Below are 15797 nucleotides of genomic sequence, written 5' to 3' on the forward strand. Positions count from 1 at the left end.
GCTAAGTTGCATCTACCAAAGAACTACGCACAAGTATGTGCATCCGATTGTTGGGGCTACCTACTGGAGTTCAGGTCCGCTAAAGCAGGGGTGCTCAAGGACTACAGAAGAATAGTAACTATCAGGATAACACTATACAAACACCATAGAAAAGCGTGATACAGATGTTACATTGTGCTTGGCATTGATAAAGGCATTCTGATACAGATCTCTAGTTAGAAAGGTATCTAGTTTACATTATAGATATGTTTTTGATGTGTAGTATTTAGTTGTGGGTGCTTTAAAATACTCGCTGGGAAGGAGCAAGGTACCCTGCATGCCTCTGGAAAGCCTGTGGCACTTCCTCGAATTCCCCATAGCAAACTTCTGTGTTTCTGGCCCCATCTCAGCACACATGACAATCATGTGTATGCGCGGAGGCCTTACCATAATATAGAGCAAGACCCTTAAAGGGGCTCCAATGTCAAAGGGGCACACCACGTGCACCCTCCGTTGAATGAGTGCGGTTACTCTCCCCTCACTATACTATAGAGGACTGACATTGGTGGTAGAAAAATTAAGACGGTAGCAGGGCAGGCCTTCTCTTCTGTCACCTGCTAAGGAGACCAATCAACCAACCCCCTGGCATTTTTAAAATTGTTCTGCCAGTCCCCTGAAACCCAATCTTTCGCCCAAACTTGTGAGACATAAAGACCTGAGGATGTACGTAGAGCATGCACATGGAACGCATACGATAGGTCACTGTGGCCACACTGGGTCCTATTTTGTCTGGACTATAATCTTGCATCTTAGGTACCACTAAAGTAGAGGGGGAGCCACAGACAGCAGGTATGATTTGCATGGCTTCCCCTCAGAACATTCCAGGAATACTTAGTAGAGTCAGAAGAGTGTTAAGAAAGGAGACAGAAAGCCTATTTGTGAGAAGTTGGCCTGGTATATGCTGTCCACTAATTATAGTGGGCACCCTGTACCAGTCCAAACAACCCCTTATTGGTTATAGGTTAAAGACAACCTTTATTGAAAGCTATCCTAGTGGTAGCTATGGAGAGCAGCCTTCAGGCATATGATACGGTTTGGTTTGCTTGAAAATTAATAAATAGAATAAAAAAATAAAAAAATGGCAGCCTTCAGGCTAAGTCTTGAAGGAATGTAAAGCAGCTTATTTTACCAGTCTATAATCTCTTGAATGGCTAAATGAAAGACAACCACACCAGGTATATATATAAAATATATGTGTTTATTTCTAAACACACCCTCCTAGTCTCTTTATGAGACTAGAGGTCAAAACACACAAGTTACACTTCAAATATGACAGTAATGAGCACACATGAGCACGTCAGGCCCTGGGGGGAGCCAAACCATATACTAAAATAGTGGTATAAGAACCACAACTCAACTAGACACAAGGCCTAGAGCCCGTAGAATCGCTGGGACCCCAAGGAACTACCCAAGGTAGTGACACAGGGGACCCACAGGGTCTGTGTGCAGTGTGAGAACACAGCCGCGAGCTCCCGCTTCTATGGGGTAAGTCACGGTTAGATTTTTAAAGATTAGGGACCCTTTGGGACTTAGGAAGTTCTAGTGTCAACACCCATGGGAGCACCGGAGTACTAGAGTTACCTCACCCAGGGATGCCGGGTGCATAGGTGTCAAATGGTGACGGGTCGTGTAGTCTATTTCAATGGGAGCTGGCAAAGAAGTGCTGCTGCTGGGAAGATGCGAAGTGTCCGAAGAGATCCAAGCCTGGATCGGAGTCGAGAAGACCCTGAAAGCAGAGGGGACTGAGTCTGGGTCACTAGCCAGTGACCAGGAGGATGATAGGCGGATGCCCACCGAGGTCGGGTGATTTCAGGTGGAAGAGATGAAGCTTGACTTTTCAGCCACGAGGACCAGGAGGCGTCGAGGACAACCAGGAGCTGGATTCGAGCTGTCCCACGAAGGATGTCGAGTGCTGCAGCGTCGGTACCCGGAATGGACACAACAAGCCTTCGCAAAAGCGACCCACGCAGAAAGGAGAAAGATGCTTCGGTGCGGACCAGCAAGGTCTGAGGGACTCACGACTTGGTAGGGAGTTGGGGCACGCTTGGAGCAACCAGGGAAGTCCGAGGAAATTCAAAGTTACCTCCTCAGTGACCCACCAGTCGACGGACCAGGGATCGTGAAGGGACCTCGAGACGAAACACAAAACGGCGGTGACTAGGCCGACAATCTTCGGTGGATTCTGTGCTCGAGGTGGGGGCTACAAGTGAGCCCAAGCACGACTTCAAGAGACGTCGAGAAGTCAATGCACTTGCAAAGGTGCACGGTGACCAGGAGTTCCGGTTCCACGCTACTTACGAGGGCTGCGGGTCTCAGCTTTGCTGGGGACTCGGGTCGGCCTCAGAGGTCTGGAAATCCTCTTCCTGGGCTGCAAATACTTCGGAGTCCAGCGGGAGATTCGGAAATGCAGACCGGCAAAATGCTTCTTTGGTGCCTGCCAAGCATGGGAGTCACTCCTTGACCCCAAGGGAGATTTCTTCAGTCCTCTAGTCGTTAGTAGAGCCTCGAAGTGCCAGGATTCAGCTTCAGAGTTTCGTCCAGGGATATCTAAAGTTCTGGCTACAGAGGTTCCTTACTTATACATAAGGAAGGGGTTGGACTAGCGCTGGGGACCCACCTATGGGAGGGTTTGGAAAGAAGGGTGGCTACACCCATTTCCTTTGTCCAGTTTCACGCCAGAGCAGGGGCTGGAAGCCCCTGAACAGTTTTGAGCTGGACTATGCACAGGGACACCAAATGTGCCCCCAGTGCAGGACTTCAAAGCACTCAGAGAGTGCTCCCACCCAGCCCCAATACACATCATCCTGTCTGGGAGGTGGTTACACCTCCCTGTGACAGGAAACCTATTTTCCAGGCGTCCCCTGCCGGAGTTTCGGTCAGCAGCAGGAGGAGGCCAGACCCGTGTCTGTAGCATCCATTTTGTGATGCCAGGGCTCTATTAGATTTATACCGGGTATACCAGTACTGTCATGTCTCTCCCTCTAGAAGGGTGGGATCATACTCCCACATCAGTTACTCGTGTAGGGGTATGACTCCAAGGTGTTTGACACCAAACACAACATGTTTCTGTGAAGCCAGTCCAAAGTTAGCATTTGCCGTTGGGTTATAATGCACTTAAGAGTATATGGTCAGGCTGCACCACTGACAACCCCGGAGAAGAGATTCCGAAGGCTGCCGAGGGGCTCAGCTCATGCCTGGGCACCCTCTCACATATAACCAAGCACCCTGCCTTCAGGATTGATAAGGCCTGCCATAGGGGTGACTGATAGGTTATTATGTGCAGTGATAGGTGAGGTATAGTGAACCTATACCTCAGTAAGGGGTGCATGCACCACCTTACCCAGGCTGCAGTTGCAGACCTGTGGTGTCATTTTGCATGGCTTTCCAGGGGTGGCATAATACATGCTTCAGCCCCTGGTAGGCCTCTGGGGTACATATGCCCTGGGTACATAGTATACCATATACTAGGGACTCACAGGGGCCCAGCCAAACTAAAGTAAAAAAAATGTGAAAGACCAGCAAAAAGTGGGGGTAAACATGTGAAGAAGATCCTACTCTCCTACAGTATTACAGGCCCATAGTTCTCTAGGAGAGGCTACCTCCCCACAGGCTAAGTAGTTAAGTTGGGTAGCCTCCTTTGCCTTTGTGCTCAATTTGGATCCCCCCCCCCCCAAGAGGAGACTCCCACTTTCCATTTACCGGTCTGGCTCACACTTGTGACAAAGACCATGACTGGACCAGTCTGAATGGAAATAACAAAAGCCTAGAAGTGCAAAGTACCAATTACCGAAATGACCTGCTGGAATACACCAGGACTATCTGACTGTGTATAGTCAGATAGACAAGCCAGTCAGTGTGCCAAGATTTTCTGACCATAAGCCTCGGATCCCACATCAGTGGATATCGGAAGATATATTTGAACTGAAGAGTTGGAGAATTTCAGTTACCTCAGAAATACTAGACTAGTGTGCCACTGACTATCTGGACCCAGTTTTGAGGAACAGTGCTGACTGCTCGGAAGGGATAGTGCAGACATTCTTGTATAAAAAAGGCCATGCTGTGAATGAGCGCAGGCAAGATAAATTGACAACTCCATTGTGACACTGGGCAAGACTTGCATCACTATGGTTGAGCGAGGTCCAAGGCTCACAAAATGTCCCCACAGCATAAGTGATTGTACTGACATCTAAGGATGAGGAAGTCATAAACTAGAGAGGGCGAGGCCTGCTGTGTCGACTAGCAACAATAATTTTCTGAAGCGCTGGAGGACAACCAACCACTGTCCATGGTCGAATTGTAAAGAATGGACAAATGGCAAAAGAAAATGGACACTGTTGAAGATGACAGCACCTACAAGGATTATTCACTGCTGTGAGCCGGGTGGCAGGGACCTAGCTTTTTTGGGTGGTGGGGTTTTTGATTGAAATGGAGGAGGAGCTAAACGAAAAGATATCCAGGACCATGATCATGCTGACACAGATGCAACCTCCTTTCGACTTAAGTACATGAACTTAAAAAGAGAGCAACCCTTCCAAACTTCCCATAATGTACCCATTGAGATAGTCACCTAGGACCAAGGGCAATGCATATGAGAAACTGTCCTCAGATTAACATTGTTACATACATTATTCTTGCATTCTGTAAGTTAGAATTAATGTACTTTTTTTTTTTTAGATGAAAGAGTAGTTGTTCTTTAATTTATTGATTGTTAATTGATGCATATTGGCTGACAAGTTTATAACCCCACACCACATAATTCAGTAAACCTTGGACTGCCTGGCTTTATTACCTGGAGGGTCACATGCCAAAGGGGTGTAGATGGTGCTCAGGTTTGGGCTCAATAGTAAGGTCACCAGGACACCAGTGGTAAAAGGCCACAGCTGCTACAATCTGAGCCCAGTAACCCCTAACTGCTCCAGGACTCCTGAAAAACTCACCACATAAGTTATGTTCCCAATGTAAAGTTGTGCCTGGAAAGTGATTAATTGTTATTACGGTAAGGGGCTTGAGAACTGTTAAGCACACATAGAACAGAGCTTCACTCCTTATAGAGAGCAACAACATAAACGGAATCATATACTGAAATCAGAGTCTTTGGCTTTATATATTAAAAAGGTAGGGCTTTCAGGCTTTGCCTTATATTGTGAGGAAGGACAATCAACAAAGCTCAAATGGGAGTTTATTCTTTGTCAGCTGAAACTGAGAATGAGACTGATTCCTTCCTGGGACTTCAAATAACCATTAGCCAAATAAACCAAGAACCAGAGGTGGGCGAGGTGCTGAAAGCTCAAGTCAGGCTCGAGCCAGATGGCTGGCTCTTTCTCAGCTCAAAGCTCTTAGGCCTATGTTAGGAAACATAACAGGATCCAAGTAGCAAAACAAACTTTACCTACATGTTTCCTACCCTGCTCTGCATAACAGTTCTAGCCCTGACCTATTACCCAGTTATGTGCTGAATAAATGTTGATTGGTTTCTTTGAAACTATCCTCATTTATTATGTATGAGGATTCTTAGTAAAATCCCCTGCACATGACTTACATAACAGGATTAACATACTCTGTACAAAAGTCATCGCTATCTTCATCCTTGGGCGACAGGGTGACTTTGCAGGATTACAATTATTGATTTAAGCTCATCTACATAACTGTACTTAAACATATCTATTGTGGTAGAAACCTCGATGCTACCTTTTTGGTCTAAAAGTACAGCACCTTCACTAGGTAACTGGAGGAAACACTTCTAAGCTGACACTGATGTGGAGGTATCTGCACTCTGAAGCGTAAACACACAGTGGTCTGACATCCCTTACGGGGTGTCCAACTCGTGACCAAGACGGGGTCCTTCAGTCTCTCCCATCAGGTAATGGGGTTGACTTTTTCCTAGGAGATTCTTAGCTTTACACCCATATACATGCAAGGTACATTTCGGTAGGGTCCGCACCATAGGAGTACACTTGATTACTGTCATGTTTATTTGCCTGCATATATTCATTGTTTTAGCACCATGGTAGAAGTCAACATTCTATTTACTCTGTTGGTGCTTTTAATCATTTACATTTGCTTCTGTCTATAGATTGTCCCAGCAAACATGTTTTATACTAGAATGACGCTGGATCAATAAAAACTTCTTGAAAAAGTCCCCAACGTTTATTCTGTGTATCTCTCTGAGACAAAGTGAGCAAGACTGACTGAGCGAAAAGTACTGTACTGTTTCCAGGTTCCCTGAAGGGTCAAGTGTTGTCATGTTCAATGGATGCCAGAAACTATTCGCTCCTTGGTAAGGTTCGGGAGCCTATATTGGCACTGTGAGCTAGCTGGTCTATAGGCTGACATATCCTGTGGGGGTGTCCGGAATTAGTCTAGACACCAATCCCTTAGTTTATGTTGTCCAACAAATGCGCACATCCTATGTATTGTTAGGAACTACATGTCATGGCGCCACCAACGTTGGTTTGGTTCTGATTTAACAGACAAATCTGAGTAGTTCAGTCGTGTTTTTCCTCAGAGACCCTCCTCACATTTAACCAGAGAAAGTTGAAGGGAAATCCGCATCAGCTGAGTAGGTAGCTCCTATGCATTGGCTGTGGGGTTTTCAAACTTTAAGGATTATAGTTCCCCACATTGTGCAAAACCTTATCTCTTTTCCTTACTACTTCCCCCCACAATGTCTGTCACTGGAAATGGCTTTGCGAATACAGGGGAAGAAGATCAGGAAGTTGCTCTTAACATTACAGAAAATTGTAGACATGCAATCACGATTAAATTATTACAATACGGACTCCCGGCAACGGGCGGTAGTGTTAACTTCAGGATTCCGGCACACGAGGCATTCAGAACAGAGGTATTCTGTTCTTGAGTCAAATTCCAGCCTGCAGATGCACGCACACATACGTTTAATAGTTACATTGAAGTATACTTTCCATACATGGACGTAGAAGTCCCGTTAACATACCAAGAGCATATTAATTGGTTTAAAGGCACCCTTCCCCACAAGACAACAAATGTGAGACTCAGTACTTAGCAGAGAAGGAGCGACTTGGCAGGTCCTAGCTGCTTACACACCACATAAAGAGATTTATACATTGCAAGCAGAAGAATTAGATACACTTTGCAGAGACGTAGTAAAAGTTAACAGAAATCTTACACAGTTTGTAATGCGAACACTTACAATTCAACCTGCGAGGATTGCTCAAGCTGGTCAACCTCAAATGACTACGACAAATATCAGCTCATGAATGCTGAACACGATTATGGGAAGAAAGCCCACCAAATTGGAGCAAATGCCATTATGGATAGCACAGAATTTAGCACAGCTTGAAGCAGTATTTCCCCCATATAGGCCTGTAGGAAGAATACTGAATTGCTAACAATTTGCTTGCCAATGGAAATAGCTCCCCCGATAGATAATTGTACCCCTTGGGGTACAGTTTTCGCTGCCGTTTATACCAGAACTCATGGTACCCCCTCAATAGCATTTATATCAGATGTATTGAAACAAATACAGAATGAGAACGGGGCAGAACCTGCCCTGGACTTGGGGCTGAAACTGGAAGGCAATTTTGCCCAGGTATCAGCAATTATGTTAGGTAACATAAAAGGGGAGGCAGCAGAGGTAGCTATACGCCAAAGCTTGAGGTGAGTCACTCCTGCACAACAGGAGCGATAACTACCTAAGATTATCAAACAAACCTACGTATCGCTGGGTAGAGATAACTTGGGAGCTAGGCCTGGGAAACTACAAGCGACGGGTAATCCTGAAAAGGACCGGATTCTTTTAAAAATAAATGGGATAACAAACAATCGAAAAATAATAAGTAAAATGCATCACAATCATAGGGTGGGTCCCCTCTACAGGAGCCCCCTGAAAAAAGATATAATCTTAGAAACTGTGATAATATTAAACAATCTGACAGGTATCAGGATACTGATCCACGTTCCTTTCGTTCTTTTCAGAGTTCCTCAAACGGTCAGAACACAGATCAGAAGAGCGAGTCAAGCCAAAAAAAGAGATGCATCGCACTTCAGACTACATTATCAAATAAGAAGATAAACCCAAAACTAAACCTTAAAATAAGAAATGCCAAGGCTACTGAAGACTCTGCTTCTGAACGGGGAATGGGATCTGACAATGCTAGACAGCGCAACAGAAGTAACAATAGCTCGCCAGAACCTGATGGAATTTCTGGTGACAGCACATTGAATCAACATATCACAGTGGAGATACCAGAGTTAAGTATCCCGCATTGTTTATATAAAATTACGCTCCAAATGGAGGGGAACATACCAAGGAAAGTGAATAGTCTCTTTAGGAAGAACCGGACATATAGATACGACATCCTTTTGGCAGAAAGAGATTGGCTGCCTGAGTTTGTTATGGAGTGCCCTAAGGGGGAAGTTGTAATTTTACAGGCTTTCTCCAACCTAGTTTCAGAATCACTTTAATATTCATACACGCAGGAGTGGGCATTAGCGCTAGCTCCAGCACTTTAATGCAATCATGTAGGGTTGGATGCAGAATCACCTCACCATGAAATCCCATTAAAATCTATTCCTACTTCACAGAGGCAGCACTCAATAAAACATGACACAAAGAAGTCAGGGAGAACTTAGATCGACTGGAGTACCAAGGTGTGATTGAAAACTGCACTTCCTCCATGAATAATCCTTTATTTCCCGTAAGGAAACCCGCCAATTCATACAATTTAGTTTTAGACTATAGGCATTTGAACACATGCACGCAAACATTTGCAGTACAAAATGCACACAGTGCCGCATTAATGAATAACATTGTGCAGAAAAAATACAAAACACTAGATATCTCGAATGTTTTTTTCTGATGAAATATAGCACCTGGAAGCAGATATCTGACAGCATTCTCTGCCCTAGACACTAAACGCAAATTCTGTAGACTGCCCCAGGGGTATAAGAATAGCCCTGGGTCGTTCTCAGCAAGAGTAACTTTATAACTTTAAAACATTTACACACGTGTAAATACCACTAATTTGGTGATCTGGGTAGTTGTGGGTCAATCAGGGTACAATTAGCTTACCTTCAATGAAGGCGAAACGGTACCCATAGCATACAAATCAGTTTTGCATCCACAGAATAGATATTGACAGCAGGGCAAACTGCTGTAGTGAGAGAAAGGGCACTAGCACAGGGGAAACGCATAATTGTGTGACTACAGTACCAATCTTAGAGGCTGTTACTAAAACAAGCGTTCCAAACGCAAAAGCACTACATCCACTATGGATACAATGAGCTAGTTCTCTCACTGCAATAGATGTAGATTACAGATATGACCCTTCATTGAAAACACAAGCATTTCTGCAATCAAACAAGAATATACTCTCCCAAATGAAATCCTGTCTTTCGATCACTATGAATACATCATTTATACTGACGGATCTGCCCAGCCTACCGTAGGAAGTAAACAGCAATACAGCGTAGCATGTGAGATTGTGACGTGATGTATGTGGGACGGCAAGTTTGGTCCAAGCAATACACAGACGCAATCACTAGGAGATCAAGCACAAGTTGCTTTGGTAACAGGTGGCAAAGCTGGAAGAATGCTTTCCACGGGCTCATGTAATTCACATATTGAGTCATCAGCGTGTTGGCATGCACGATGAAGGGAATTCATTGACTGAAGAAGCCGCCAAGGCAACAGTGCGAACTTCTGCCGTTGCTGCAATCACTCATTTAAGCGCAAGGATAGATGAACAAATGATAACTGTGATGCTTCGCGCAATGGCTCAACCTTGCCAAAAGGTTTTCCACTCAAGATGCGCAAAAAATTCCATATGCTCAAATTTCAGGAGTGGGGGATAGAGTAATAGCAAACATGGATCACAGATTATGATTAATTCTAGCTGCACACGAGGGTCTGGGTTCAGCACAGGCAGGTATCGCTTCAAGGTTTCACTACTAAAGCAGCGTTATTGGTGGCCCGGTCTTGCTAAACAGACCAAGGGTTTTGTCCTCAAGTGCGACATCTGTCAGCAGATGAAAGGCTCTACCGTAGCACGTCCACCACTACTGATATCAGACAGACCCCTCATATGTGTCTATTTGGACCACTACGGCCCCATACATACTGACGGGGCTTACAAGTACATCTTGGTGGCAGTGGATTCATGCTCTAGATTTCTGTGGGTTTGGTCTCAGCGCTCGGCTGACTCCCAAACTGTTATAAAAGATTTGCGAGTCTTCATTTGGACATAAGAATTGGCACATTACATTCTGACTGTGGCCCTGCGTTTAGCTCACGGGCTTACAAAGAAGCCATAGAAGGTTTGGGTGTAGAATTTCAATACTTTTCCCATATCATTTTGAGGGAAATTCGATCGTGGAGAGGGAGAACCAGGACTTAAAGCACTCCGTAACAGCTAGGGTATTCAGCTTGTGTGGCACTTGGGTCAATCACCTATATGGGGTCCAGAGGACACTTAACAACATGCCAAGAAAATTACTGGGGGGGGGCATACTCCATATGATGACCTGTTCGGGATAAGAATGTGGGTACCAGACCTTCATTGTGGCAGCACAGTGGAGGATGAAAAACCATTTGACATCAATGATTGTTTGGCTGTTTTACAAGAATTCAATGAATTCTGGGCATTACAAAGCAACGTCCAAGTAAAACGAAATGCCACTGGAAAAGTGAAAGTTATTCCGGGAAGACCTGCCTGGGTCCCGGAAGATGGGGACCTGATCATAGAAAAGATTGTAGACAAAAAACAGAATTTGGGCCATCTGGCACCTGTACCTGTCCTGGATGTCGAAGGAACAAGAACAGTACTTCTTTCACCCTCTTGCCGGCTGCAAAGACAAGAGATTCATCTAAATTGATCTGATCAAACCACACTATATGGCCGATACTCAACAGTGAGCGGCGTGGGCTCCTGGGTAGCCACCAATCTCCTCTTGCTACCACACAGCAAGTTCAGATGGAAAGATTAATAACTTTTGAAGATTCCACTCCACAAAGTGAAGGAGTTACCAACAATGGAATGCAACTTGTAACTGTTGAAAGTGAACAACATCAAACTACAAATGACACACATATCAATTCAGCCAAATACTGACATCTATGTGAATATGTCTAGAACGGAGGCACCTTCCAGTTCCACAAAACATGCTGAGCTACCAAAGACAGATCCGACTGCGTCTGGCTACTTTTGATGATTTCTCATCGGATCCGAGTGAACCCGAGTTACCGCCACCGCCTGTTCCCCACAAACAACGAAATCATGATTTCTACCTTTGGCTGATAAAGACTTACTTTGTTTTTCCCTGGCTACAGCTCTGGATTGCAATTGTTCTACTGTTCCTAGTCCTTTGGATTGGTATAGTGACTGTCTTTTTTTTGCTCCTGAATGGACATTAACTCCCCGAATGCTCTGCAGTACAACATGTGAACTTGGTTCTGAAACTGCATGCATCATCACAACATTGAACAGAGGGACCTGTCCTTAGTGAACATTACAGCATTTCCAGATCCTGAAGGAATAGTTTGGGACAGAGTTTCCTATGATGTGTCTGGTCCTACTGAACTCTTAAGAATACCAAATTTGTTCAAAATGTCTCTTAGTGGGGGGGCGTGGCCTGGCAGCCAAGATGGTGGATGTGTGCTAGGTGAGCTCTGTCCAGCCGGAGCAATTATCCTTAAATTTTCCTTCCCTCCAATCCTTTTTTTGGTGTATTTGGACCGTGTCCCAGCTGGGGCGCGCTCAGGGGGTGTGTGCGATACCTGCTCTGTCCCCACATCTCAGCGTGGTGAGCCATAGAGGTGGAGGCCTGGGGTGCAGCCCGGAAGAGAAGGAGCGGCACCATTGCCAGAAGTGGCGGCTGGAGCACCGCAAGAGGCGCTCAAGGTGCTACGGAGGATCAGCCGTGCCGGTGAAGGGGGTCGGGTGGAGGTGGCTGTCTCTAGACATTAGTGGCGTGATTTTAGCGCGAGGCTGCCCCCCCCTTCCCCTCCATACTTATGTGGAGATGGTGGTGGGGTTATCGGTGGCTTGAGTTGGGCCGCGGGGAGACATGCTCGGGGCAGGGGCAGTCGGCGGCATTCCCGAGCCATGGGGGGGCGCCGATTGAGTGGAGCGCCTAGTGCCATTTCCGGGGGTCGCCTGCCTGCCCTGTGACGGGGGTTGGGCCTGCGCCCTTGCACAACTGGACACCTGGAGGGCCGCTTGTAATCCGGTTCTCCTCCGGCATCGCTGTGCCCTCACTCGGGCGGCCATTTCGGGTTGTGCGGGGGGCGGCGTGAACGCATGGAGAGACCGCAGTGGCTGGATGGAGCCCTTTGCTGCGGCCCAGTGCCCTGTGGAGGAGTGGACAGTCATATTGGAGGCTCTGTGGAGAGTGAGGGGGGCCAGTCTGATCCTGGCCCTCGAGTCTCGCCCTGAGTGACCGTAACTACTACAGAGACAGCAGGGTGGCCTGCTTGAGGTGGAACAGCCCCTCTGTCCAGCGGGATGGTTATCAACCTTCATCAGCAATAACCTGTGTGTCCATGGGGGCCTTCTTTGCTTGCTCCCAGCGGTCTGCTGGGTCCCCGTGTTCGGCGGCTAGGTCGGGTCGCGTCGGACTCGGATTTGCGGCACTGAGGTCCTCCCCGCCGAGTGTCTTTGTACTCCTACACCAGTGGGCCTGTGATCCTCGGTAGCTGCAGCTGGACAGTCTGGTGCTGAGTGATCGGGTGTTGGGAGGGCCCAGTAGACATTATGACACGGGACAAGCCAGGTGGAGGCTCTGCCAAGCAGAGCACGCTCGACAAATACACGGGCCCTGGGGCCACCGCGGGGGCACCAGCAGGGGGGGGCAGCGAGCTGGGTCTGAGATACCAGACAATGCTGCGCTCATGGCCGCGATTACGCAGCCTCGAGATGTCCTCGATGCCAAGATCGGGGCGGTCGGCTCGGATGTTATGCTTCTCCGCCAGTACTTGTGGAATGCAGTGGCCCCCATCACAGACACCGAAACGTGGATCTCGGGGGGGGGGGGGGGGGGGGATGTACGCAGTCACCACTCTGCAGAAATGGGTGGTCACCCTTGAGACGACCTAGCGGAGCCTGGGGACACGTGTGGAAGACGCAGAGGGTCGGGCCAGGCGTAATAACCTCCGCTTTGTTGGTTTTCCGGAGGGATGTGAGGGGGACACACGGAGCGGTTTCTTACTCAATAGCTGGAGGGTTGGCTTACCCCCGAGTCCCTGTCCCGCTGCTTTGTGATAGAGCGCACTCATAGGCCCCTTATGCAAAAACCACCGCCTGGGGTACGCCTGAGGACAGTCATTGCAAAGTTGCTGAGCTACCATGACCGTGATGTAATCCTTAAGCAGGCCAGGGACAAAGTACCTTTGCTTTTTGAAAATTCACGCATATTGATCGTTCCCAACTATTTGAAGTTGGTCCAACAACGGAGACAGTCATTTTTGGTGGCCAAGACATGACTCCGGAATCTCAAGCTTCCATACAATCTGCTGTATCCGGCTCGGCTGCGGGTGGTGTAAAGTTCCCGGACCCATTACCTTGACTCAACGGAAGAGGTGTTTCAATGGACAGATGAGGCAGTACGGCTGCGTCCTCATTCACCGCCTCGGTGGGACTCGGACTCTTCCTCCAGTGAGGCAGCTCGTAACCAAACTCAACCGAAGTCTAAAGATAGTCGGTGGTCCAGATCCCACCGCCGGTCCCGCTCCTGCAGTGCATCCTCCCAGACCGGATCGGCCTCTCAGCAAATTTCATCAGGCTCCTAATAGGGGGGGAGTTTGCAGTCCCTGGTAACTAAGACAATGTCGTGTGGCTCGGAGGTGTTCACGTGAAGGCCGGCTTCTCTGTTAGGTTTCCAGCTGAGGGGTTGCCTGCCGATTTTGGGCTGTACATTGGGGATCCATTGGCTGAGGTGTGTCGGGACTCCCTGTTGGGGGGCTGTGGGCGGCACCCGCCGCGACAGATACTTCATCGTTGTTGAAGTATAGGATGGGGGGCTTGTTGGGTTGTTTTAGTTTATGTTTTTGTCACCAAGTCGCACTTCATTGCTACACTGCTAGGCCCCTAGGCTCGCACCACACAACACTCCTCTGCACCCCTCTACTCCATCAGGGTCCTCCATGGCTGGTTCACTTGACGGGGCCTGGGATTCCTCTAAGACTCTCAAGGTGGTAAGCTGGAATGTCAGGGGAGTCCTTGATAAAATCAAGTGGGGGGCTATCCTCCAATATGCTAAGAGGGCCCATGCCGACATACTTATGCTACAGGAAACGCATCTTATGGGCTCGAAGGCGTTCTGCCTCCAGCGTTATGGCTACACACAGGTGTTTCACTCCGGGTTTGTGCAAGGGTCACGGGGGTGGCGATTTTGATTCAATGTGGAGTCCTATACACACACATTAAGACGTGGGTAGACACCCAGGGGAGCTACTTGTTTCTGCGAGGCACGATCAGGGAGGAACCAGTGGTGTTGCGATGTGTCTATGCCCACCTCCGCTTTCCTGGGTACTAGTTGAGCGGCTCATGGCGCTGTGGGCGGATATGCTGGACGGCCTGTCCGTGATAGGGGGAGACTGGAATGATGTTTTAGACATGGCCTTGGATCGCTGGCGGCCCGGGGAGAGTGCCTTGACTAGCCAGGTTACAAAACTTTCCTCATTGGTATCTGGGCTCGACTGGGTGGACCCCTGGCGCCGGATGCACAATTCCTTCTCCTGCCTTGATTATCTGTTCGTTCCTTGGGCGGTTGCAGCTCGGGTAGTGGAGGCGGATATTTCGAGGGGTCTTTCTGAACACTCGCCGATTACTCTTACTCTACAGATGGCTTGGGCAAGGCGGCCCTTCCGCTGGTGTCTCTCGACATGAAACCTGCAGAAGGCAGACTACAGGGACGAGCTGGATCAATACTGGACGCTTAATGTGGGGTCGGACTCGGAGGCCGAACCTACATTGGAGGCAATGAAGCCCACCTTGCGGGAGTGGATATTTCCTATTGCACTGCAGCCCGTAGTACTCGGAGGAAGGCTCTGCTTCAAGCAGAGACAAATATTGGGGATCTCGAACATCGTAGTCGAGGCGTGGGGGGACATCATATACGGCGGGAGCTGCAACTGGCGCAACAGAACTATGAGTCCCGTCTTGCCTGGCTGGCAACACGCAGCCGAGTCTATCGGTGGGGGGATAAATCTAGTAAGATGTTTCACAGGCTCTGGCAGGGGTTGTTTCACTCTCAGCCCCTTCCTGGGATAGTGGGCCCGGATGGAAGGCCTCTCACGGGCTCCTTAGCTATCGCCAAAAGCTTTACTACATATTTCGCGGAGCTGTACGCCCCTAAAGAATGTCTCCATGAGGACAAGATAGGCCGGTTCCTGGATGACCTCCCACCTTGGACCTTTCCAACAAGAAGAGCGCAGAGCTGGATCTCCTGCTCACAGAGGAGGAATTGGGTGCAGCCCTGGGAGACCTCAATTCAGGTAAGGCGCCGGGGCCCAATGAGTTCTTTAAGAAATTCTTTTTGCAACTAGGACCCCATTACCTTAGGGTGGTGGAGGAGTCCCCTGAGCGGGGTTGCCTTCCTCGGGATTGGAGACATGCAGAAGTGGTGGTGTTCCATAAACCGGGCAGACCTGCATGCTTCGTATTGCACCATCTCGCTTCTAAACGTAGAAGCCAAAATATTGGCCAAGGCATAGGCTAACCGCTTGCGGGCCCACATCACCACGCTTGTTCACCCCGATCTATCCGGGTTCATGCCCCAGAGGG

This window comes from Triturus cristatus, chromosome 8 (assembly GCF_964204655.1).
Source record: "Triturus cristatus chromosome 8, aTriCri1.1, whole genome shotgun sequence".
Lineage (NCBI taxonomy): Eukaryota > Metazoa > Chordata > Amphibia > Caudata > Salamandridae > Triturus > Triturus cristatus.